The sequence below is a fragment of the Bos javanicus genome, chromosome 15 (genome assembly GCF_032452875.1).
Source record: "Bos javanicus breed banteng chromosome 15, ARS-OSU_banteng_1.0, whole genome shotgun sequence".
NCBI lineage: Eukaryota > Metazoa > Chordata > Mammalia > Artiodactyla > Bovidae > Bos > Bos javanicus.
In genome coordinates, this window is record NC_083882.1 from 78,041,452 (window position 1) to 78,066,330 (window position 24,879).

General features: G+C 47.6%; 1 protein-coding gene and 1 long non-coding RNA gene across 2 annotated transcripts in view; one reads left to right on the forward strand and one right to left on the reverse strand.

The window, feature by feature from the left end:
- The window catches only part of PTPRJ (protein tyrosine phosphatase receptor type J), a 178,228-nt gene that overhangs the window by 84,991 nt on the left and 68,358 nt on the right, over positions 1-24,879 (forward strand). The gene's annotated exons all lie outside the window — the stretch shown is intronic.
- On the reverse strand, positions 4,669-13,043 carry LOC133227079 (uncharacterized). Its single transcript, XR_009729721.1, has 2 exons — positions 12,370-13,043; positions 4,669-10,453 (listed from the first exon to the last, which is right to left on the reverse strand). It is a non-coding gene; the product is annotated as an uncharacterized LOC133227079 (long non-coding RNA).

Consider the following 24,879-nt stretch of genomic DNA (forward strand, 5'->3'; position numbering starts at 1 on the left):
AGGGTCTTATGTTTAATTGCAAACCTTTCATTATTATCGTTACTAAATAACTCTTAACCATTTGAACCTGTACCACATGCCAGGGCTCCACGTGTAGACTTACCTTTCACTGCAACCTTGGGAAGAGCTGTTGTCTCTGCTTTACCGATGAGGAAAGCAAGGCTTGGAAAGGCTCCTGGCCTGCAACCTGGTAACTAGAAATGGTCCGCTGACCCCAGTCCGTCTCACTGCAGGGGCTGAGCAGCTTCCTGTTCTCGTCATGTTCAACCCATCCTCCTTTTTTTTTTTTTGGATTGGACCATTTAAAAAGTCTTTATTGAAGACTTTGTTACAGTATTGCTTCTGTTTTATGCTTTGGTTTTTTGGCCCTAAGTCATATGGGATCTTAGCTTCCCAACCGGGGATCAAACCCATGTCCCTCACACTGGACCGCCAGGGAAGTCCCCATCCTCCATTTGCATTCATTCATCAATGTGTACTGAGTGCCTTTAAGAAGTCAGGAGGGTACTGGGGCTAAGTGAGGACGGGTGGGGTGCCATCTTGGTTTTGGCTAAGCCCAGGGGAATGCCAAAGGCCAGCCAAGGTGGGGAATGATGGTTCCATAGCAGCCTCCTCCCCACTCTCTGGGCCTCGGCTCCAAGATCCCATCTTCTGTGATGCTGCTTGTAACCATCCCCTCCCGGCAGAGCTGATTTCTCCCACCTTTGAGCACCCTTCACGCTCTGTCTTCAGCACATCACACTGTATCGTGTCTCCTTTGGATGCTTAGACTGGGAGCATGTGCATTTTTTGTTTTTAGAAAAAATTTTTTTAAATTATTTTTTTAACTGCACTGGGTCTCCGTTGCTGTGTACAGGCTTTCTCCTCGCAGTGAGCAGGGGCTACTCTACCCTGCAGTACCCAGGCTTCTCATTACTGTGGCTTCCTTTATCGAGGCTTGTGGGCCCTAGAGCGCAGGCTTAGTAGTACATGGGCTGAGTTGCTCTGTGGCATCTTCCTGGACCAGGGATCGAACCCCTGTCCCCCGCATTGCAAGGCAGATTCTTAACCACTGGGCCACCAGGGAAGCCAAGGAGCACGTGCATTTATCTTTGCATTCCTGTATCACAGGTGGCACATGTTGAGTGAATGAATGAATATGGATCCGGATCGTCCCTGGTTCTCAGACTTGATTTTGCAAATGAGTCACTTGAGGAGCTTGCGAAAGATTCACGCTCCTGAGTTCTCCCCCTGCTGGCTCCTGCTAGGTTGGTGGAACCCAGAGTCTGACTTTCCCTGTAGCACCAGGTGTTTCGGATGTGGGTGGTCCGCAAGCCGAGCGTGGGGCAACTCTGGCACAGGTGCCGAGCCTTCTGGAAGAAAGACAGGAACCGCACGTTAAAAATAGCACGCCATTCATTTGCTTCTGTTGGGATGCCAAGTGTCCCCTCCTGCCAGCGACAGGTCCGGATGTGGGCCAGTTCGCTGCCCAGGGAAAATGAACAGTGTCTTCTTCGCAGTGCCCAGAACGGTCTGAGTCAGTGGAATGTGCCGCCAGCCAGGCAGGCAGAAGGGAACTTCTACTTCTTTTTTAAACCTTGGTGGGAATGGTGCTGGCCAGGCGGACCGGGAGGAGAGGAAGCTCGATGTGGGCTTTGGGGTTGGCCGGCCTCGCAGGGCTGGCTGTACTTTGGGTGGCCGCCGAGGACCACTGCTATATATGCCCCTTTCCTCTTGAAATAGTCACTTCCCTGCCAGGGTGATGTGTTGCTTGGCCGCCTCAAATGTGTGGCTGTTATTCAAGGGGGCCTCCTGGGATGTTAAAAAGAGCAAATTAGGCCAGGCCGCAGCCAGGGCTTCTCAGGAAGACGAGCGAGTGGGCTGTGGCCCCTGTCACACCTCTGACTCATCGTGAGGTTCAGAAGCAGTGGCTTCTGGGTCCTGGGCTTGCTTTTCCATCTGTAAAATGGGTGGAGTGAAGGGGCAGAGCAATAAAGCTCATTTCTTCTCCTGAAAGGCATGTTTCACGGCTAAGACTGAACACAGGGCTCTGTTGTTAATCTGATGCCATTGATTGAGGCTCAGGAAGCTTGCAGTTAACCCTTCTGGGGAACATGTGGTCAACAGGCTCAGCCTCTGAGTTGGTGTTGTGCTGGTGACAGTCCTCCAGGACAGAAGCTCCAGAAGGGCAGGCCCTTGCTCTTTCTTCTTCATCTCTGTACCCTCACTGCCTCATACTGGCCCTGGTGTCCTAGGTCTCCACGAACACTTGGAGAGCTCGTGGCTCCAAATATGGGTGCCTACTGAGCATCAGGCTCCATCTATCTGTCTTCTTCATAAGTTCAACTTGCTGTCTGAGAAGGAGGATTATGATGATCCAGGACATTTTTGGAGGAAGACACTAAGCTGCTATCGTTGCTCTAAATGTCTCATCCATTTTCTTTTCCTTACTTGAAGGAGTATCAGAGGTGAAGGAAACGGTGGTGGTCTGTCTGGTGAAATGAAGCGTGCAGGGTGGGTCAGGGGACTTGGGTTCAAGTTCTGAGTTCATTATGTAACAGGCACGTTATCGCATGTTAACCTCTGCTGGGCTCAGTTTCCTCATCTGAAAAAGCGATGAATAATACCCGCCCCAGATCACTCTCATGGAGTCATGTGAGGCTCAGGCTAGATGGCCAATGTGCCGTACAGGCGGGGGAAGGGATCCTGTGTGTCAGCAGGGAGGCTGTGGTCAGCCGGCTGGAGGGGCAGAAGCCGCTCTGAGAGGTAACTGCTGAGGTTTAGCCCTCCTGGAGCCACTGGAAGGGAATCCAGCCCCAGTGGTGAGCTCTCAGCACTTCTAGGGCACGTCACCCCCACCTCCCTGCCCCCGCCCACGTCCGCAAGTATTTTTGTATTTAAAAAAAAACAACAACACAGCAACCCATATTTTATTGTGAAACCCTTAAATTAGCAAATCCCAAGCTGGCTGAATTAGGCCTCACAGGGAACCCACATGCCCATGTGCAAATATATGGTATGGGGTTTCATTTCCCTCTGGCACTTAGCGTTACCTGACATTATTATGTGCCTTTACTGGTTTGCTTGTGTGCGGTCTGCCCTCCCCACGAGATTGTGAGCTACACGAGGGCAGGGCTCTGCCTCGTTCACTGCGGAATTCCCAGCACCTGAAACAGATGTAGTGGGTGCCCAGTAAATAGTTGTGGAATGAACGAAGAGATACAGACCCACATTCACGGGGTGTGAGCTTCTTTGGTTCTCAGAAAGTGGTCCTGGGACCTCTGGGCTTCCCTGAGACCCTTTCAGTGGATCGGCGTGGTCAAAACCATTTCTGTAGTAGTGCTGAACTGTGGTCTTTTCATTCTCATTCTCTCTCGGGTACAAATCTCAGTGAACTAATATTTTCCAAGTAACCGATGCACGATGGCACAAAGCCATGCAGGGTAAAAAGGACCATGCAAAGTGCAGTGAGTACAAAGAGCGATTGATTTTCATGTAACGGAAGACGAACAGTCACTGACAGAGTTTCAGATTCCACGTCACGGCTGACTTTAAACAGCTACCTGTCACTTGTCGAGTTTTGGTGTAGTGTCAAAGAAAAATATCCACGATTACCGAGAAGGCTGAGAAAATACTCCCTGTCCCAACGACAGGTTTGTGTCAGGCCAGGGTTTCTTCATCGACTTCAGCTCCCAAAACCATACTATAATAGACTGAACGCAGAAGTACATGTGAGAATCCAGCCTCTCTTACGCTACCAGACACGAGAGACTTGCAACAATCTAAAATAATGCCACTCCTCCCATGAATTTTTTTTCATGTTGGAAAATACCGTTTCCATAATGATTTTTATACAGGTAATAGAGACTATATTATAAACATATATAATATTATAAACAAAAAGTCATTAATAAAAGGGGTCCCAAGACCAAACAGATTAAGAAGCTCTGGTCCAGATGGAGGCCCCCATGGGCTGCTGAAGGCACTGCGCTCATCCGGTAGCTCCCACAGGGATGCTCGCCCAGGTGGGTGATTGGGTTTATGGAGCATCCCTTATGTCAGGCATGCCTGTCTGAATGATGTGCTTGCCTTCTACCCATGTGGCCTTGGGGAAGTTGCTCTCTCTTGGGGCCTTGCTTTTCTCGTTTGTTGAAGACTGGGACTAGGAGCAGGTGAAGAGACCGTGTTGGGTCTCTTTCAGGTTCTCTTCATGTTAGCTCTGCTCACCCCTTGCAAAGAGATGGTGAGGGAATTGAAATGGGGAGAGAAGGTTTCAAGGAGAAGAGGAGGCTTCAAGCTGAGCAAGGTTTGCCTATGAGGCTGGGAGGGATTCAGACGAGGGGGATATCGCATCCGGCTGATGGGCAAACGCAGTCTCTCTGTCTGAGCCCCGAGTCACGTGGTCTGGGTGGAGGCACAGTTACTTTGATTCTGGGCCCCAGCCTGTGTCCATCCAGTAACCTGGAGCTTTTCGTTCTTTTCCCCCAAGAATTCCCTGGCCTCACATGGGGCCTTTCCTGGGTTTACAGAGCAACCGAGGTCAGTGGCCTGAGACCACCTGGCCTTTGTAACCGATCAGCTAGTGTGCAGGAAGACACCGAACGTGTGTGTTCATTTTAATTGCCTTTCTATAACTTCCTGCTGCTCTTCTCAGGGCAACAGTGCTTTTTAAAATAGGCTGTGAATATGTTTCTTCATGTTGAGCCTTGAAATAAGTTGCAATCTGTTTTTTTTTTTTTTTTTCAGTCTGAATATATTTCCTTATCATGGTGCCCCTGGAGACTTGCATGTTGTTACTATTGAGTCACTCAGTTGTGTCTGACTCTTTGTGACCCTGTGGACTATAGCCCAGTAGACTCCTCTGTTTTCCCAGGAAAGAATACTGGAGTGGGTTACCACTTCCTTCTCCAGGGAATCTTCCCTACCCAGGGATCGAACCCATGTCTCCTGCATTGACAGGCTTATTATTATTATTATTTTACCAGTGAGCCACCAGGTAAGCCTGGAGAACTGCATATCTTGATGGAAAATGGACAAAAATTGGATATGGAGAATTAAATAACTCAATCCATGCAAAGCACTGAGCATCTTGCCTGCCTCAACAACAACAAGAAATAAAATTAAAGTAATACATTATGATTGGTACGGTTTCTCTTTAGCAATCTTGGTAATTGACTTCCGCAACTCACGTTATATCACTTTATTCTGCAGCTAAAATGCATCGAGGTCTTCCAGCTTGCCAGGCAAAGCAATTAATTTTATGCCCTTAGATGAATGTGGCTAGAAATGCATCTGACAGTGATTCCCATACACTGGTCTGCAGACCAGTGCACAGCCTGTGCAAAGTTTTCAGGGGCCTGTGTTAAAAAGAGAAGAACAAGGACAGCATACTGAGATTCTCATGACCCTACCTCAGTTCAAAGGAACATTCTTTCATCAGAATATGTCCTCCCTATATTTTGGGGGGAAACTATTTCTTTTCGTGAAACAAGAATGACAGACAGTAGGTGGTAAGTACCCCTAGGCAAAATAAAGAGCTGTGACTCTCAGGTTGACCCTTAAGGTTTTGTGTGTTTAACGTTTGAAACTGCATTGGTCTGTGAAGTCCAAAACCCTGGTAGATAAATCCATAAAATGTCAGAGCTAGAAGGGACCTTAGAAACCAGTCAAGGAATGTTCTCCACTCAAGTAAGGAACCTGAGACTCAGAGGAAGTACATGACCTGCCCAAGGTCACACAGCAAATCTGAGGCAAGTCAGGGCTAAAACCCAGAGAGGATGACTGTGAGCACCGGTTTTGAGTTAACCACACCTGTGTTCAAATTCTGCCTCTGATCTCTTCCCTGTGAGATTGGGGTATCCTCCCAAGAAGTTAGCTAACATGCAGACTTAGATGACTGGGTTTAGGAGAGATTTCTGGGTCAAAAGCAAAGGAAACCCTGTTTCTCTCCCTTCCCCCTCCTTAGTAAAATAGGTTCTTATGTTGTCAGTGAGTGACATCAGAGTTTTATTTTTAGCCTGGTTCCTGCATTTACTGTTTGTGATTCTAAGTAACATCAGCTTCTAGTTGGGTTGGTTTCTTAGCCCTCTCTTGATGATCTTTCAACTGTGGATGGACTTCAAAGATCTAATTTGAGTCTTCCTGCCCCTAGTTTCAGCCCAGGTCCTAGGAGGACGGGATAAAAGGGCTTTCCCTGGATTCTATGCTGTGTACACAGATCAGGCATTCTTCTCTTTCTTGAGAGGTCCTGCCTTCCTCTCCTAAGATGATTGACAAGTGTTTTCTCTCTCATCTGGGGCCTTACCAGGCAGCCTTTTAACAAAGATACCACAGAGTAGCGAGCATGGAGAAATTCTCATGACATCCTGTCAGATTTAAAGACCAAAGAGCATCCCATGCTCCTTCCTGAAGCCTTGTAATAACTGACGTAAATGATCTGTGGGAAAGGAGCGGCCCTGGCCTCGGCTGAGCTGTACCGTGCTCTCCCAGTGACAGCTTAGTGACTCCATGTGTTCACAGATGAAGGGAGCACAGCGACTTGGCCAGTGGCCCCCTGTGCCCCTGGCTCGCTGCCATAGGCGCCTCCTCGAGGCCAAGTGATGTTTGCAAAATGCCAACCTTTGCTCTTGGTGTGCGGTGGGTGCCGCATAGGCGGTGGCTATCGTGGCTGGGATCCTGGATCCAGATAGCCCTGCGGGCTCCTCTCTACCTGTCATTTGAGCATCGTGGTCTGCAGGCCCTCGTGTCCTTCAGGGTGGATGAATGAGACACCTCTGATGGGCCCATCTGTGCACCAGCTCAAGGCTCACATGTGGCTTCTATACTCAGGCTTGTTATGCTTGGCTGGGGGCGAGCTTAGCGAATGAAGTTTCCAGCCTGGTGTGTCATATTAAGAAAATTTATGTTGTGTTGGTGTCAGCCAAACCAGCCGACGTGCTTTGCTTTAGTAACTTTGCGTAGGGTTTATCCTCTATTCTGTATTCAGCTGACACACGGAGTCTCTTAATTTCAGAGCTGCTCCGTTCGTTGTCCCTGGCCAGCGTGTTCTACAGCCAGGGGGGCTGTTCCTTGCATTGGAGACCACTTTGAACATTTTTAGTTTGGTGGTTATTATTCCCCACTGTGTTCTGCATGGAATTAAAGTCCTGTGTTTTTTAAAAATTGTGAAAGGAAGCCCTGCCCTGTGTGCAAAGGATGCTAACTACAGAAGCGTATTGAAAAGAAGCCTCCTGTTACTGACCACCTGAGGAGACCGCTGTTAATGACTGGGTGTGTGTGTTCTCAGCACTTTTTTTTCATGCAAAAAGATACTTTAGTTGATGTCATCCTGTACGCATATAAACTCTTAAACAGAGATGGTGTATTTTATTAGAGAGCTGCTGTGAGGTTTTAGTAAGATAACAAATGTGAAATGCCTTAGCACAGGGCTGGCATCTAGTTCAGTTAAGTCACTCAGTCGTGTCCGGCTCTTTGCCACCCCATGGACTGCAGCACGCCAGGCCTCCCTGTCCATCACCAACTCCCGGAGCTTACTCAAACTCATGTCCATTGAGTCGGTGATGCCATCCAATCATCTCATCCTCTGTCGTCCCCTTCTCCCGCCTTCAATTTTTCCCAGCATCAAAGTCTTTTCTAGTGGGTCAGTTCTTTGCATCAGGTGGCCAAAGAATTAGAGTATGAGCTTCAGCATCAGTCCTTCCAATGAATATTCAGGACTGATTTCCTTTCGGATGGACAGGTTGGATCTCGTTGCAGTCCACGGGACTCTCAAGAGTCTTCTGCAACACCATAGTTCAAAAGCATCAATTCTTCGGCGCTCAGCTTTCTGTATAGTCCAACTCTCACATTCATACATGACCACTGGAAAAACTATAGCTTTGACTAGATGGACCATTGTTGGCAAAGTCATGTCTCTGCTTTTTAATATGCTGTCTAGGTTGGTCATAGCTTCTTCCAAGGAGCAAGTATCTTTTAATTTCATGGCTGCAGTCACCATCTGCAGTGATTTTGGAGCCCCCAAAATAAAGTCTGTCACTGTTTCCACTGTTTCCCCATCTATTTGCCATGAAGTGATGGCACCTAGTAACCATCAGTAAATGAAAGGAGTCTGTATGGGGGACATGGAGTGGAGGGGGCTCCAGGCCTAGTTCTGTTACATCCTAGCTCTAGGACCTTGTACCACCAGCCACTGGAGCCCTGGCTCCAGTCCATTTCCCCATGTGGGAAATGGGGCTAACCACGGCGTACCCCCGGATAGCACATACTAGATCCTTGGAGCAGTGCTGTCTCACAGCCAGCTCACAGTAAATGTTGGCTGTTATTAATCAAGAGTAGCGTAGGAAAACCCATTTTTAGACGTAGCAGGAGTTCAGTCCCCTGCTCTCTAGCCACCTGGACGTAGCGGGTCAGAGGAAGCTCTGTCACTGCGCCTGTTGAGTGGCTCAGGGTCAGCCGGGAGCCGCCCGTGAGGACAGACGGTCCATCACCTCCTCTGTACCCCAGGCCCCCCACGGAGCCAGCGGCCTGGGCCCACCTCCATCCTTTAGCCCCCAGTGGAGGCCCACAGCCCCGATGCTTCTTCCTCTTCTTCCTGACACACCCTTTCCTCTGCCTGGTCCACTTGTTACCTGAGCTTCAGGGAGGAGGAAGGAAAAATGGCCTCTTCTTCCCAGAACCCAGCCCACACTGGCTTCCCTTCTTGAAGGTCCTGGCTGGCCGGCTCTCCCTTCTGTGTCGTCCTCTCGGGTCAGCCGTCGAGAGAGGCTTTGCTGTTATGGTGTCTCTGACCAGAGCCGGCACGTTAGCCCCTGCAGAGGCAGGCCTGGGCCTCCGGGCTGGCCTTGTGAATCCCCATGTCCTCACTGACTGTGACCAGCGCGCGCTGGTACCCCGACCCACCCCGATCTGCCTGGCCTGGCTGGTGGTTTTACTGAGTGCCTGAGAGTTGCCGTTGCCTCTGCTCCATCACACAGCGGTGTCTGGAAGTCGGTTCACGTGGCCGGGGATGCTGCGTGCGGCACGGCCTGGGGCCGGGTTTGCCTGGCTGGGTTTCCTCTGCTGCAGTCCTGCTACCTGGGCTCGCCTTGGCTGTGGTTATGCGGCTGGGTCTTTGTATTTTGAGTGAGGCCTCTGTCCTGCTGTTGCATTCTCCCCAGGTCTTCCAGCATTTGAGGAAGTCCACCCAGACTGCCTTAGTCTCGAGGTGAGTGTCTGGGGGGTGGTGGTGAAGTGCTGCCCAGCTAGAGGTTGCCTAGGAGACCGTATTCTGCAGGTTGACCCAAAAGTGCTCAGGGGAGGGTGCTTACCTGTTTGCCTCAGAAGATTTCTTCAATCTGCAGCTAAACAAACTCCTCCTTGATAGAAGGTGGGAGGATGGGGAGGACTTGGCGGGGAGAGCTGGAGGAAACATCCTACAGGCTAATGACATGGCCTTGGGCGATTCACTTCCTGTGTTCCAACCTTGATTTCCCAATTTGTGAAATGCAGATAAGAGCATCCCTTATCTCATAGGAGTTACTAGTATGCCATGGATGAGTTTCCCAACGTATGGGAAGAACTCAGTGAATGCCTGCTGCTGCCATGATATTGTTGACATTATCAGAAATTTGCATTTTATGACTTCCCCATGAGGAGTTGTGTGTATGTGTATTTAAGAGGTTAGGCTACCAAATAAAACTCTTTCTAAACCTCAGGACAGGATGGGTCTTATTTAGTTAGACTCCATAGTGGTGTTTGACAATGAGGGGAAAGCCAGAGACCCTGCTCATGTGTTAAGGGCGGGTCTGGACTGGCCTCTTTGAAGTGAAAAATATCGTTGTTCACGTGACTTTTCTTCTCCCTTTCTGCTCCAGATTTGACTTTTTTTTTTAAAAAATTATTTTTTAATTAGAGGAAAATTGCTTTGCAATGTTGTGATGGTTTCTGCCGTACGACAATGCAAATCAGCTGTGATTATACATATATCCCCTCTTAAGCCTCCCTCTCCTCGCTGCCTCCCACCCCTCTGGATGATCACAGAGCCCGGCTGGGCTCCCTGTGTTATATAGCAGCTTCTCACCAGTACATGGAAGTGTATATATGTTGATGCTACTGCCTTCATTCTTTCCTTCACATGATTGAAAACTTGCTGAAAGGCACCTGCTTCCTTAGGGCTGCTGTCAACAGGCAGTGATGTAACCAGGTGAAGTCTGTTTCAAGAGCCTTTTGCTGTTTGCTTGTGGTTGTTATTTCAATCAGAGGGTGGTGTCCCCTCCCCCAACCGCGGGACAGGGCCAGGCTTGTGTGCTGCTGCTCAGGGCCGACAGAGGTGGCTGAGGATTGGAGCGGAGCCCGGAGAATCGCTGGTCTGTGGGGTCGAATTGCGTCTCCCCTGTGAAGCGAGCATGTAGGTTGTCATCTTTGGCAGCAAACAGCGTTATTTTGGGAGTCCCCCGAGGTGCTGTTCAGACATGCAGGTGCTTCTAGAAAGCCACTGCTGTGGGAGACAGAAGTAGTTGTCAGAGTGATCAGGGAGTTCTGATAAACTGGCTTAAGTGTGTGCTTTTGCAGACAGGAGAAATCTGAAGTCTGCCAAGGGCTGGTTGGATCGTTGAAGAGTTTCTGTGCAGTTAGAAGGCAGGGGTGACAATATCACTTTATGGGCAAAAGAGCAGAGGCCTGAACAAGGTGAGGTGTCTTGACACCAGGGATGGAGTAAGTCTGGATCCAGGACTCCAGACCCACAGAAATAGTGTCCCCCTCCCTTTAGATCAGTTTGGGTGGGTGGTGGGAGGGTAGGTGTCTTCTGATGTGATCTGTTCCCAGGAACCTCCTGCACTGTCGTGCGGTGGTCCCATCAGACAAACCACCTGAGCCAGCCAGCCAGCCATGACCAGCCAGCTCCTGACTTTCTCTATTCCTCTCTCTTCTCACTCCCCTTCTTTTTCTCCCTCCTCTCTCACTTCCCTTTTTCCCTCTGTTTCCTTCAAGGCCAGTGGTGGTCCTCAGGACCTTCCCACCTCCATGCTGAGCACAGGCTGAGGCTCTAAGCTGGCTCTAAACTTCTTTTCATATGCTTTTTTTTTTTTTTTTTAATGTGAACCATTTTAAAAGTCTTTATTGAATTTGTTACAGTATTGCTTCCCTGGTGGCTCAGCTGGTAAAAAATCTGCCTGCCATGCCAGAGAACCCGGTTTGATCCCTGGGTTGGGAAGATCCCCTGAAGAAGGGAAAAGCTACCCACTCCAGTATTCTGGCCTGGAGAATTCCATGGACTGTATAGTCCATGCGGTAGCAAAGAATCAGACTCAACTGAGCAACTTTCACTTTTACAATATTGTTGTTTTATATTTTGTTTTTTTTTTTTTGGCTACAAGGCATGTAGTTCCCTGACCAGGAATCGAACCCACACCCCTTGCATTGGAAAGCAAAGTCCTAACCACTGGCCCACCAGGAAAGTCCCCTAAACTTGCCCTGTTGACTCCTAGTGAAGAAGGTCTGCTAAATCCTGTAGATGATGGCTGTTAGGAGAAAGCTTTGGATTTGCTTTGACAAGATACCAACCATTTGTATGCTCCTTAGTAACAAATGATGGGCAATATTTCTTATGACAGAGGGCCACCCACCTTTCTGTTGCCACCTTGTCAGGTGAGAACCTCTCTTCTAGAAGCTAATGGTTTTAGCTGCCATTCAGGTAAAGCAATTGGTTCTAAAGTGCCCGTGAATGTGCATGGGTCAGCTTATAATGATTTACCAAGCATGATAAATGACCAAGCATGTTATTCTGGTAATTACCTTATTATATAATATGGCTGGATGGCATCACTGACTCGATGGACGTGAGTCTCAGTGAACTCCGGGAGTTGGTGATGGACAGGGAGGCCTGGTGTGCTGCGATTCATGGGGTCGCAAAGAGTCGGACACGACTGAGCGGCTGATCTGATCTGATCTGATATTTCATTTATGTATCCAGCCAATGGGTATTTATTGGGCACCTGCTAGGTGCTAGGCACTCAGAGGGGAACACAGGAACTGGCAAGGAGTGCCCATTAACCTACACTGTGGTTGGGGAAATGAGGCAAACACCAGATACCCACAGGCGGGTGCTGACGTGTGGCCTTGGGCGCCTTCCTCCTGGCCGAGGGCGAGGCGGCCTGGCTTTGTCTTCCGGTTCTGACCTCCCACCTGGCAGGGCTCCCTCTCTAGTTCTCCTGTGTGATTGGAGAAGTGCCCGGCCTCCAGTGATCGCCTGATAAGTGTTGGCTGCTGTCAGCCTCAGTGGTGGCGGTGGATTGTGTCAGTGGTTTAATCATTGTTATCATGTAATATATGATAATTTGAAAGAATTACAAGCTGAGTTACAAGCACAGGCATAGAGTGCACTGGGAGTAACCACCCAGTTATTTCATTTACCTGTGTTCCTTTTGAGCCCGTCACTTGCCTCCCCTGCAGCCAGATCACTGCTGTCCTGAATGACGTTGATCACGTTTCAGCATTAGAAAATATTTAAACATATGTTGTTGTTCAGTTGCTAAGTCATGTCCAACTCTTTGCAACCCCATGGACTGCACCATACCAGGCTTCCCTGTGCTTCACTATCTCCTGGAGCTTGCTCAAACCCATGTCCATTGAGTCAGTGATGCCATCCAACCATCTCATCCTCTGTCGTCCCCTTCTCCTCCTGCCCTCAATCTTTTCCAGCATCAGGGTCTTTTCTAATGAGTCAGTTGTTCGCATTAGGTGGCCAAAGTATTGGAGTTTCAGCTTCAGCATCAGTCCTTCCAATGAATATTCAGGACTGATTTCCTTTAGGATGGACTGGTTGGATCTCCTTGCAGTCCAAGAGACTCTCAAGAGTCTTCAACACCACAGTTCAAAAGCATCAATTCTTTGGCGCTCGGCTTTCTTCACAGTCCAACTCTCACATCCATACGTGACCACTGGAAAAACCATAGCCTTGATTAGATGGACCTTTGTTGGCAAAGTAATGTCTCTGCTTTTCAATATGCTGTCTAGGTTGGTCATAACTTTTCTTCCAAGGAGTAAGCATCTTTTAATTTCATGGCTGCAGTCACCATCTGCAGTGATTTTGGAGCCCCCAAAATAAAGTCTGACACTGTTTCCACTGTTTCCCCATTTATTTCCCATGCAGTGATGGGACCGGATGCCATGATCTTTGTTTTCTGAATGTTGAGCTTTAAGCCAACTTTTTCACTCTCCTCTTTCACTTTCATCAAGAGGCTTTTTAGTTCCTCTTCACTTTCTGCCATAAGGGTGGTGTCATCTGCATATCTGAGGTTATTGATACTATATGTCAGTTACCTCAGTAAAGCTGGGGGAAATAAAAACAACTTTCAACCTTGTAGGCTACTCATGTTTCTTTGTACTGCCAGCTTAACTTTTTTTTTTTTTAATTTATTGATGCCGTTAGGAATAAAACCTCTGCTCTCTATTTAATTTGGATGAATTGTTAAACTTGCACCATTTGCAGCTACACAGCTCTGTGAATCAGAATTGTGTTGATTTTTGTGCAACCAAATGAAACCCAGAAATGGATGAGATGTAACACGTGATTTCAGATTTTTGTGTTTGCCCAAGTTGCCATTAAAAAAAACAAGATGAATACTTAGTAATAAGTGAGTGAGTGATATACATATGAACTATAAAAATAATTAAGGCTTCCTAATAATATTACCCACCTTATCTGGTTTTATTTGGGTGTTAATTTGTCAAGAGGGTTTTGCTGTTCTAAAATAATAAAAAGAGGAGCCACTGATTGCCAATGGCTCCGGCAACGCTGATGGTCCATGATGAAGTGTTCTTTGATTAAGTGTCAAGATGAATGGAGCAAACCTTTGACAGGCAAGGCTGCAACCGGAGAGAGCCCAGCGTTAACTGCTGACCTTGCCATCTCAAGTGAGCAGGTGCTGAATGAGTTGAGTTCTCTCTCAGCCCTTCTTTTTCCCTGGTGGGTCATTGGCTTTTGAGTAAGATAGATGCATGCAATAGAAGAACTGTTAATAGCATTTACTCTGTCTTAATCCTTTTTAATCCCATTCATATTTCAGTGTCTGAAACTTGGCAGGATGTCAGAAGCCACAATGCAGGCAGAGAAATTTTTCTTTGAACAGCAAGGACCAAGTAAAATTGTTTTCCTGGTATTTAATTTGTTAAAATGTGTGAGACTGGAATATGCCCTCTAAGATCCCAAAGAAAGGCAGCCAAAAGATCTTGTCAGTATGACCTTCCTGGAGTTTCTTCTTATCTTCATTTAAGAAATTGCCATAAAATCATTTTATCAGGCTTACCAAATATCACAAGATATTCCTGGCATATTAAATTTACTTCATAACTTTGACAAACGTTGACAGACAAGCATTGTCGGTCTAATGTCAAACCTGTTGGGAATTTGGATCTTTTAACTTGTTACTGATAAGACTTTAGCCTCTGTTTGGGCTTGTTGGCCCAAATTTTTCCCCCTTCTTCTTTTCCCCCAACTTTATTGAAATATAATTGATAATATAACATTGTATAAGCTTAATCTGTGCAACAGGTTACTTTGATGCAAAATAATTACCATCATAGCATTAGCTAATATTTCAATCCCATCACATAATTACCATTTATTGATATAAAATTTTTTTAATTGAAATAGAGTTGATGTACAATGTTTGCTAAGTTTCAGTTGTACAGCAAAGTGAGTCGGTTCCGCTTATCTATCAAGTCTTTTTCAGATTCTCTTCCCTTATAGGTTATTATAAGATGCTGAGTGTAGTTCCTTGTGCTATACAGTAGATCTTTGTTGGTTATCTGTTTTATATACAATAGTGTGGATATTTTAATCCCAGAGTCATAATTCGTCTCCCCCTACCCCATTCCCTTTTGGTAACCATAAGTTTGTTTTCTGTGTCTGTGAGTCTTTTCTACTTTATAAAAAAGACTCACATGTATCATTATTTTTTTGGATTCCACATATAAGCAATACCGTATGATGTCTGTCTTTCTCTGTCTGACTTCAGTTAGTGTGATAATCTCGAGGTCCATCTGTGTTGCTGAAAATGGCCTTCTTTTAACTTTTTCATTAGTAGGACTTGGCTGCTTCCTTAAATATCTTATGTAAAGAATTTGGAGACCCCCATTAAGACACCAGGAAGACTGAGACACCTGTCTCCATCGTAACTTGTCAAAGCTGAGATTGGGTGCGCTGGGGTTTGCTGTCTGCTGTGCTGCGTGCGTATCTTAAATCTGTATTGTGGCCCTTACGGATGATTTGGGGGTGTAGAAACTCTTGGTAACACAACAGCTCCTCAAAGGCTAGATTCTGGATCCGACTTGGGGTCAATGTCAGGATAGCAGGAGGACGGATGCCCAGGACATGCTGTCTTCGCCTTCCAAATGGCCTTCCGCTTCTCATGCTGGCCTTTCCTGGGCGGAGACGGGTCTTGTCTGCCCTCTGAGTTCCTGCCGAGCCCCGGGGTGAGGGCTGACGGGGTGCTGGCAGGGGGACGTCCAGCCCATTGTGGGAGAGAAGGCTGAGGGCTCCGAGAGGAGCATTTGGGCTTTGAGTCAGTTGTGTCTTTGAAAAAAACTTACCCATTTTTGGACTTGTCTGTGGAAGCAATTAGGGGGATCACAGGACCGTTTCTGACTCCTGCTTCTGAACAGTGTCTGTTCAGAAAAGTAGAGAACAGTCAACTGGAACAGGATTATCTGAGCACACACAGAGTCCTGTTGTCTCAGAGGCATGCCCTTAGACAATTTGCCTTTTAGTGAAGTTTTAAGCCCATGAAAGGAAATAAAAAGTGTTTTATTTGATGGCAAAGAAAGATGGACTGGACTTATGAGACTTTGAGCATTTTAGCTTTTTCTTTGTTAAGGCAAACTTTGGAAGAGAGTAACTTTTTATAGAATGCAATTTATTTGTACAATGTGATAATTAATTGCTAATAGTTAATAATTATCTTCAACTGGGTAAAATACCAGTGTGTGTGTGTGTGTGTGTGTGTGTGTGTGTGTGGTGTATCTTTTGTTTAAAGCTAAACATTTCCACTCTGAAGATAAGTGTACCTCAGGGACGTAACCAGCTAACAATTATTAAGCATCTATTTTTTTCCCCGAGACCTTACGGCGGTTCCTCCTTGTCACCACTGCGGGAGGTCAGGCAGCATTATTTGCCACCTGAACATATGGACACTGAAGCTTCAAGAGAACTGGTGACTCCCTCAGTGCCGTACGCCTAGTTGGTGGTAGAGTGGGGATTTGAACCTGAGTCTGACTTGCAAAAACCATTCTTGTAAAAGGCTGACTCACTCACTTTAGGCCTGGCTGGAACCCAGCCCAGCTCATTGCAGTTTACAGAATTTGTTTACATCCACTGTGTCTCTTAAGCATTGCATCTCGTTTCCTGAGAGCTCATAAGGAAAGTCAGGGGCTCCATGAATGGGACCTGTGATGTACTATATGAACAGGTGGTGCCAGTCAGTGGGCAGGAAAAGGACTTTTTGAGTGCTGAGTGGCAGAGCCTGGGTCTTCTGACCTTGGTAGGAATATGGTTCCAGTTCTTAGTCAGTGAGGAAAATGAGCTCTTTGTCCCAATTCCTACCTAGACCGTGGGGATTACGCACTAAGGTTTGTTGGGTGGCTGGATTTGTTAGAGGCAGAACTGGAGGAAGCTGGCGAAAGTTTGCTGTGCATCTGAGAAAAACCCTCCCTTTGATGCACCTTCTCCGCCAAGTACAGTTTGGTTTTAGCCCAGTTAGAACCTATGGGGTGACCTCAGTCTGAGTTCCAGAAGACCTGGCCCCTTTCTTGCTTAAAGACCATTAAAGGATGTCTTCAGTTTATTCTGGATTGAATTTTCCTCAAACCGGACCAGCGCACCCAACTCCCTCCCTGGAGTGAGCCTTCAGGGTTTTCCTGGGAGATCGTGGGCTGTGGCTGCTTCAGACCAGAGGGGGCTCTCTGGGCTGGATCATCTTTTCTCAGTGTCCCTTTAAAATGATGTAAACTGGTGGCTCTCAAGGGCTTCCCAAGTGGTGCTAGTGGTAAAGAACCCACGTGCCAAAGCAGGAGACATAAGAGACACAGGTTCCATCCCTGGGCCGGGAAGATCCCCTGGAGGAGGGCATCTCAACCCACACCAGTGTTCTTGCTGGAGAATCCCATGGACAGAGGAGTCTGGCAGGCCACAGTTCATGGGGTCGCAGAGTCAGACATGACATGACTGAAGCGATGTAGCAGCAGCAGCAGCAGTGGTCTCATAAAAGTCACCTAGAGAGCTGGTTTAGAACACAGAGCCCCAGGCTGCTTGAAGTAGGACAGGAATGGACCCTTTGTGTTTTTCACTAAGTTCCCTGGACGGTCCTGAACCAGAGTGTGAGAATCACATCCACAGGCTTTCTTGTCACTTTTTTTTTTCTCACTCTATCCTTGGCTTCAAATGCTGTCTTCCCTACTTTTCTGCTGCCCAAATCAAATCGGATTTCCATGCCTGGACCCTCTCCCCACTGTCATCCTTTCAGCTACTAAACTTTTATTTTTAAAATGAAAAAATACTGAAGTATAGTTGGTTTACAATGTTGTGTTCATTTTGGCTGTACAGCAAGGTGATTCAGATATGCATATCTGTACCTGTACCTGTATCTATTCTTTTTCAGATTCTTTTCCACTGTAGGTTATTACAAGGTATAGAATACAGTTCCCCGTTCTACATGGCAGGTCCTTGTTTCCTCTGTGTAAACTTCTTACCATCCAAATGTCTGGTGGTCGGCCGGGTCAGGCGCTGTGCTGGCCATGAGTTAGAGTCCCCAGTGTCATGGAGTTTCCAGGCCAGATGGACAGTTATGATAACAGTAAGCGGAAAGGCGGGGTGCCAAGCATCCCACGGAGGAGAGCTCAACTGTGCTGGGGGAGGGAGTTTGGCCAAGTTGTCCTGGTACGAGGATGAGCAGGAATGAGTCGGGTGGAGGAGAGAGTGAGACAGCTCTTGCCTTCTAGGGTGTGGGGTCAGCACAAGTCAAAGTAGGGGATGACAGCACAGCTTAGCAGGGGATTTGAGGTATGTTGACACATGGGAAAATGTACATGCAATGTGAATCCTGCTTTTATGACTCATACTTTCCTTTACAGAAGGCATGGGCTACGTCATTAAAAAAAAAAAAAGTATGTTGAAAAGTTCAGAAGAAGACATGAAGTGGAAGAAGTAGAAGGTTGAAATCCTTACCAAATGAAGTGGTTTCCACCTAAAGGGAGGAGAACAAGACCGTTGTTTATTTCTTTGTCTCCCTTGCTAGTCTTTGGAAAGAGATGTGTGTTTTATTGGGCTGTGTTGGGTCTTAGTTGGGCATGTGGTATCTTTGCCACCAGGTGTGGGCTCTAGCTTCCTGACCAGGGATCGAACCCAGGACCCCTGTGTTGGGAGCAGGGAGTCTTAACCACTGGACCACCAGGAAGTCCTTCCCCTTGCTGGTCTATAAGCAACTTGAGACCGAGGGACTTGCATCTCTGTGTCCCTAGAATGATTGTGCGGCCTGGTGTAGAGAACTCAGTCAGTGAACAGTGGGTGAATGAAGGAGTTTCAGATGCAGGAACAGATGCAGGCCCTCTCTGGGCCTCTGTTGCCTCAACTCCAAGTAAAGGTTTTATCCAGTATTTGTGACTGATGGCCCATATTCCAGCTGCTTGCTCTTGGGGCCCTGAAGTTCACACCCATGCATCCGAGTTTACCCACTAGTGGCCAGGCCAGCTCTGTTCTGGGCATTGGAGATCCAGTTAAAACCCACCAATCAGCCAATGTGGAATGAGCGTGGAAGGCCCTATGTTGGGCACGGGTGGGTGTCCGTGTGTGAGTCCCCCTCATTGTAGAGATGTGGATGAACCTAGAGCCTGCCATACAGAGTGAAGTAAGTCAGAAAGAGAAAAACAAATATTATGTATTAACACACACACATATATGTAGAATCTGGAAAAACTGTGCTGATGAGCTCTTTTCAGGGCAGGAATAGAGATGCAGAGGAAAGAGGAGGGCGGGACGAACTGAGAGAGTATTGACATGTATATACCAACATGTGCTTCCCTGGTGGCTCAGGCGGTAAAGCGTCCGCCTGCAATGCAGGAAACCTGGGTTCCATCCCTGGGTTGGAAAGATCCCCTGGAGAAGGAAATGGCAACCCATTCAGTATCCTTGCCTGGAAAATCCCAACGACAGAAGAGCCTGGCGGGCTGTACAGTCCATGGGGTCGCAAAGAGTCGGACACGACTGAGAGACTAACACACACACATGTAAAATAGCTAGGGAGAAGCCACCGTGTAACGCAGGGAGCTCAGCTTGGTGCTCTGTGGTGACCTAGAGGGATGGGATGGGGGTGTGGGAGGGAGGCTCGAGAGTGAGGGATGTATGTATACACACAGCTGATTCACTTGGTTGTATAGCAGAAACGAACACAGGGTTGTAAAGAAGTTACCATCCGATTTGAAACAGAGTTTATTGTCTGTTAAGATAAACTGGCTTCCGATTAAGTGCCGAAAGTCAGGATCAGTTTGCAGATGTACAGGCTACCAGAGGGGCTTCTCCAAGAAAGCAGTCCTGTAGCCAGTGTGTTTTGACCATCAGCCACCATCCTCTGTCGCCAGAGGACCCGTGTGTGCTGTGCTTAGTCGCTTCAGTCGTGTCTGACTCTGCAATGCTGGGGACTGGAGCCTGCCAGTCTCCTCTGTTCATGGGATTCCCAGGCAAGAATACTGGAGAGGGTTGCCATGCCCTCCTCCAGGGGATCTTCCTGACCCAGAGATCAAACTCGTGTTTCACGTCTCCTGCAGTAGCCGGCGGGCTCTTTACCACTAGCACCACCCGGGAAACCCCCACGGACTCATACTGCAGGGTATTCCATCTCTCAGATACCCCGTTTTCATGAAGAAGAGTTCTGCTCCTTCCCATGTCTTATCAGCCAGTTGGAAATTCTGGCCAGCACCGAGAGATCCTGTGTTCTTAAGCCGTGCTGGTTGATCTCTAGCCAAAAACCAAGAAACAATGGCAATAATGATAGAATTGTCCTCTCTCGAACATATGCCTTATGCCAGACATTATTTCATTTAATTAGCTTAATTCTTTAGGAGGGGACTGTTGTAATCTCTATTTTCAGAGGAGAAGGTTAAACTTCAGCTTAGTACTCAAGCTAGTAATTGTCAGAACCAGGACCAAAACCCAGACCACAGGCTCATGCTCTGACCTGCTGCAGGCCTGTGCCGACGGCCTGTCCAGCGTAAATATGTGATTTAGGGCAGTGGTCGGCCAGCCTCGCTCCCACAGCCCAGGTCCAGCCACTGTCTGTTTTGGGGTGGCCTGGGAGCCAAGGGTGGTTTTTTACACTTTTAAGCGGTTAAAAAAAAATCAAAGAGAAGAAGAATATTTGATGACAGGCAAAAATTATTTGAAATACAAATTGAATACTCATAACTAAAGTTGTAATGGAACAGAGCCGTGGTCGTTACTCTGCACACTGTCAGTGGCTGATTTCCCGGTACAACAGCAGAGCTGGAAGACCTGCAAAAGCCTAAAATATATACTGTCTGGCCTTTTACTGACACAGTTTGCCAACCTCTGATTGAGGGCATTCATCAGGCTTTAGGAGATGTTGAAAATCGGTCACCTCCCACTGTCTTCACCCTCACCATTTGTGGGTAGGCTCTGCTGATAATGATTCCTCATTCTCTTTTCACTGCTTGGGTATTAAATGAAGGTGTTTACTCTGTGACCTCACTGGCTTGATAGTACCTGCCCTGGGGGATTCGCCCAGGTGCTGGTTTATCAAAGATCTGTATTTTAGAGAAGACAGTGGTATGACTTTGCCTTGAAAAATCTTTTTTGTGGTGGTGGTGGTTGTATTTTGGTTACTGTTAAAAACTGATTTGGAGAACAGTTGTCTCCAAATGCAACAAACAGGTGTTCCAGAGATGGATGCACTTTTTAATTGAAGGAGAATATGGTAGGCAGGAAAATCTCTGTAAGAACTCTTATCACCACCACCTGTGATTATGTGAAGGCCACCCTGAGACTGTCCTGGTGGGTGGGGAGGACCCGGGCTGGGTCCTGTGCTCTCATTTTGCTGGCCTCATGGGGAGTGGGGTGGACGGTGGGTTTGCTGACAGCATCTTTCTCCTCTGGCGGAGGCAGGATGGTCTTGGTGCCGCTCTGGCCGTGATGGCCGGCGAGAGTTGAGACTGCAGTCGGTCTGAGAATTTCAGCCCGAGTTCTTCCTAACGTGCACCAGAATCCTGGACTCCGGCTTGCTCTCTCTGCTGTCCTTCTTTCTGCGTTAGCTGCAACACTCCCTGGTTCTGCTTTTTCTTATGCTTTGTTGCAACAGCTCACCCCTCCCCATGCAACACCTCTTGAACCTTCCCTTCCCAGCTCCTGCTCGGCGCTGATAATGGTAATACTAGCTAATATTTATCGGGCCCCCGCTGTATGTTAAGTGCTTCGCATGGATTGTATCATTTAAGGCTTGTCAAAGTCATCCTGCGCGGTAAATACTGTTTAAACCATTTATTTTTTAAGTTATGAAAGTTATCAAACACACACAGATGAACTCCAGGCACCCCTCTCTTGGGTTCTGCAGACTCTTTCGCCCCTTCCCTTGCTCAGGAAGGTGGTTACTGTAGTCACTGAAAGAGGATAGGGAGCTGGCTCAGGTGCGTGCAGCTGGTCAGCTGGATGCCAAAGTATCTTCTCTCAATTCCTGTGCCCTCCCACTTGCTGACTGATCTTTGCTGCTGTTTAGGGAGTGCCTACTGTGTGCTACTTAACCCCCACGTCAAGCCTATAGAGTAGATGATAACTTACAGGTGAAAGAGTTCCAAGAGGTGAGCCCCCTGGCCTCCAGACTCCTTACTGATAGCTAGCAAGACCAGGATTCAAACCAGTCAATCCTAAAGGAAATCCACCCTGAGTGTTCATTGGAAGGACACGTGCTGAAGCTGAAGCTCCAATGTTTTGGCCACCTGATGTGAAGAATTGACTCATTGGAAAAGACCCTGATGCTGGGAAAGATTGAAGGCAGGAGGAGAAGGGGGCAGCAGAGGATGAGATGGTTGGATGGCATCACCGACTCAATGGACATGAATTGGAGCAAACGCTGGGAGCTAGTAGTGAAGGATGGGGAAGCCTGGCGTGCTGCAGTCCGCAGGGTCACAAAGAGTTGCACGTGACTTGACAACCAAACACACCAGGATTCAAATCCAGAACTGACTCCAGGCCCCGTGCATTTTCTTCCCCACCCATTCTCTGCCCTCCTCTCTTGGGCAAGTGCAGGCGGAATCAGTGGGGTGGTGGTTTGGCTTGTGGGAACCTCTTGCTGCAAACTTTGCTAGAACACAGGGTTACTTCAGAATGAACTCTAGAAGCGTGTGAGGAGCTTCTGGGCCTGTTGAAATCTCTGTTGGTCCTTGTGGCCTCGGAGACAGAATCCACCCTTGACCTTTTGGCCGTTTTTCATAGATAATGAGAGACCCCTTAACATCTGTGGTCAGTTGAAGGCAGAGCTCGCCAGGCTAGCACTTGGGAGTCCCAATGGTCAGTGCTCCTCTGGGAGAGAGGGGGAGAGGTGAGGGGGGCTGGGGAGCTGGAAAGGATGGGCTGTGGATGCACCCAGGTAGGGGGCAGTGTGGGGATGGGGAGGTGTCCACGAGAAGCTGGCCCTGAACACAGCGGGCCCTTAATCAAGGCTGAAAAGAAGTGTTAGTTGCTCAGTCATGTCTGACTCTTCGCGACCTCATGGACTGTGGCCCACCAGGCTCCTCTGTCCATGGGGTTCTCCAGGCAAGAATACTAGAGTGGGTTGCCATGCCCTTCTTCCAGGGGATCTTCCCAACTCAGGGATTGAACTCCAGTCTCCTGGATTGCAGACAGATCCTTTACTGTCTGAGCTACCAGGAAAGCCCTAGTAAATGGTGGCTCTTAGCTATTTTTATCAGTGCTCTAAGGTGGATGGGTGGTGCTGGAGGGAACCGGTGGGATTTATGCAGTGGTTTTATTCAGATTCAAGAGTAGGAAGTGAAAATCTTCAACTGAGAGATGAACTCCCTACTCTGTTTTTCTCCTTTGGGCGGGTGGTAGTGGCATGGGGGAGCAGGTCAGGGGACGAGCGGAGAATTTGTTGTCGTTTTGTGTCTCAGGGTCTCCGACTCTTTGCAACCCCATGGACTGTAACCCGCCGGGCTCCTCTGTCCATGGGATTTCTCAGGCAAGAACACTGAAGTAGGTTGCCATTTCCTCCTCCAGGAGATCTTCCGGACCCAGGGATCGAAACCCTGTCTCTGGCATTGGGAGGATGAATTCTTTACCACTGAGCTGCCAGGAAAGCCTGAACAGAGAATTTAGGGGCAGGCAAAATGGTCTATTTTGCATCTGACATTGGCCAGAGGTCTCTTCCTAAGAGAGAAAGTTATAAAGTAAATATCATGAATAATTGCAACCCATGAATTTTACAAACTGCACTCCAGTTAGTAGTCAGAAACTCACATGTGGTTGACCTGTGGGGAATACAAATGAATGGAATGTGCCAGTCCCTGAGAAGTCCCGGTGCCTCTCCATCTCTTATATGCTCTTGTGTGATAGAGAAAATGAGGAGTGTGAGCGCCATGTTGCTTGGCCACTGCCGCGAGCCCTCAGCATTGAGGTGACGATGCTAGGGGGCGGCGGGGAACTCCATGCACTTACCCCAGTGAGGGGGGAGCTGATGCGCAGAGACAACTCTTTGCTTTTGTTGTTTAGTCACTCAGTCGGGTCCGACTCTTCTGCGGCCCCCATGGGCTGTAGCCCACCAGGCTCCTCTGTCCATGGGATTCCCTAGACAAGAACGCTGGAGTGCACCGCCATTCCCTCCTCCAGGGGATCTTCTCTACCCAGGGATCGAACTTGCATCTCCTGCATTGGCAGGTGGCTTCTTTACCGCTGAACTACCAGGGAATCCTGACTCGTTGCTTACATGTGGCCAGATCTTCTTTGCCTTGTTTTTTTCCCTTTGAGAAGCTAAAAATCAGTACTTGAAAACATGCTGTCTCCTAATTTTAAAGTATTCACTTAAGATTTTAAGAAACACTGTGGCAAAGCATTATGTCTTATACCATAAATATATATAATCTTTTTTTGGACAATTATATCAAAGTTGGAAAAAAGGACAATGGGGGAAATAGAACAGTGTTCTAATGGAGGTAAATTAAAAAAAAAAAAGCAACAACCCTGTAGATTAGATAAAACATGTCAGCGAGCTAGATTTGAACCGTGGAGTTGTAACTTCAGATCCCGGGATTTAGCATGTGATGTGGGGAAAAGGTTCAGATGGGGGCCTGGATCTTGCCAGCTCTGATGCTCTCGTGAGGTGGGGAGGTGAGTCCTGCTTTGTGCTTTAGTCTTAGGGCTGGGTTATGTTCGTTTGGCCTCCATCATGAAGTCGAAGGGGAGATTGATTACTCGTTTACAAACCGTGTCCCTTGAGGCCCATCGGGGAATCCATAAGTGTTTCCTGTGAGATTCCTTAAAAAAACACGCCCCACCCCATCTCCAACCCCTTCCAATAAACTGTAATGCAAACACTTGTGTGTTACACCAACTTTTAATACGTTGGGGAATACAGGGTTTCGATTATGCATCTATTATATTGAAAATAGGAACAAGGTAACTTGAACTTTGAATGTATAATGAAAAGATTGCTTTTACCCGAGGGCACATAGATACACATGGACATTTATACCTTCATAGATATATATGATATGTGGAACTCTATGCATGTAGTTCTTCATAAGATTCTTTGTAAAATAAATAGTTCTGCTGCTAAAAATACCCATGGAAACTTCTGGCCTGGGGTTTCCAAGTTCATCTTCAGCTCTGCATCTCAGAGTTCACACAGCCTCACCAAAATAGCCCCT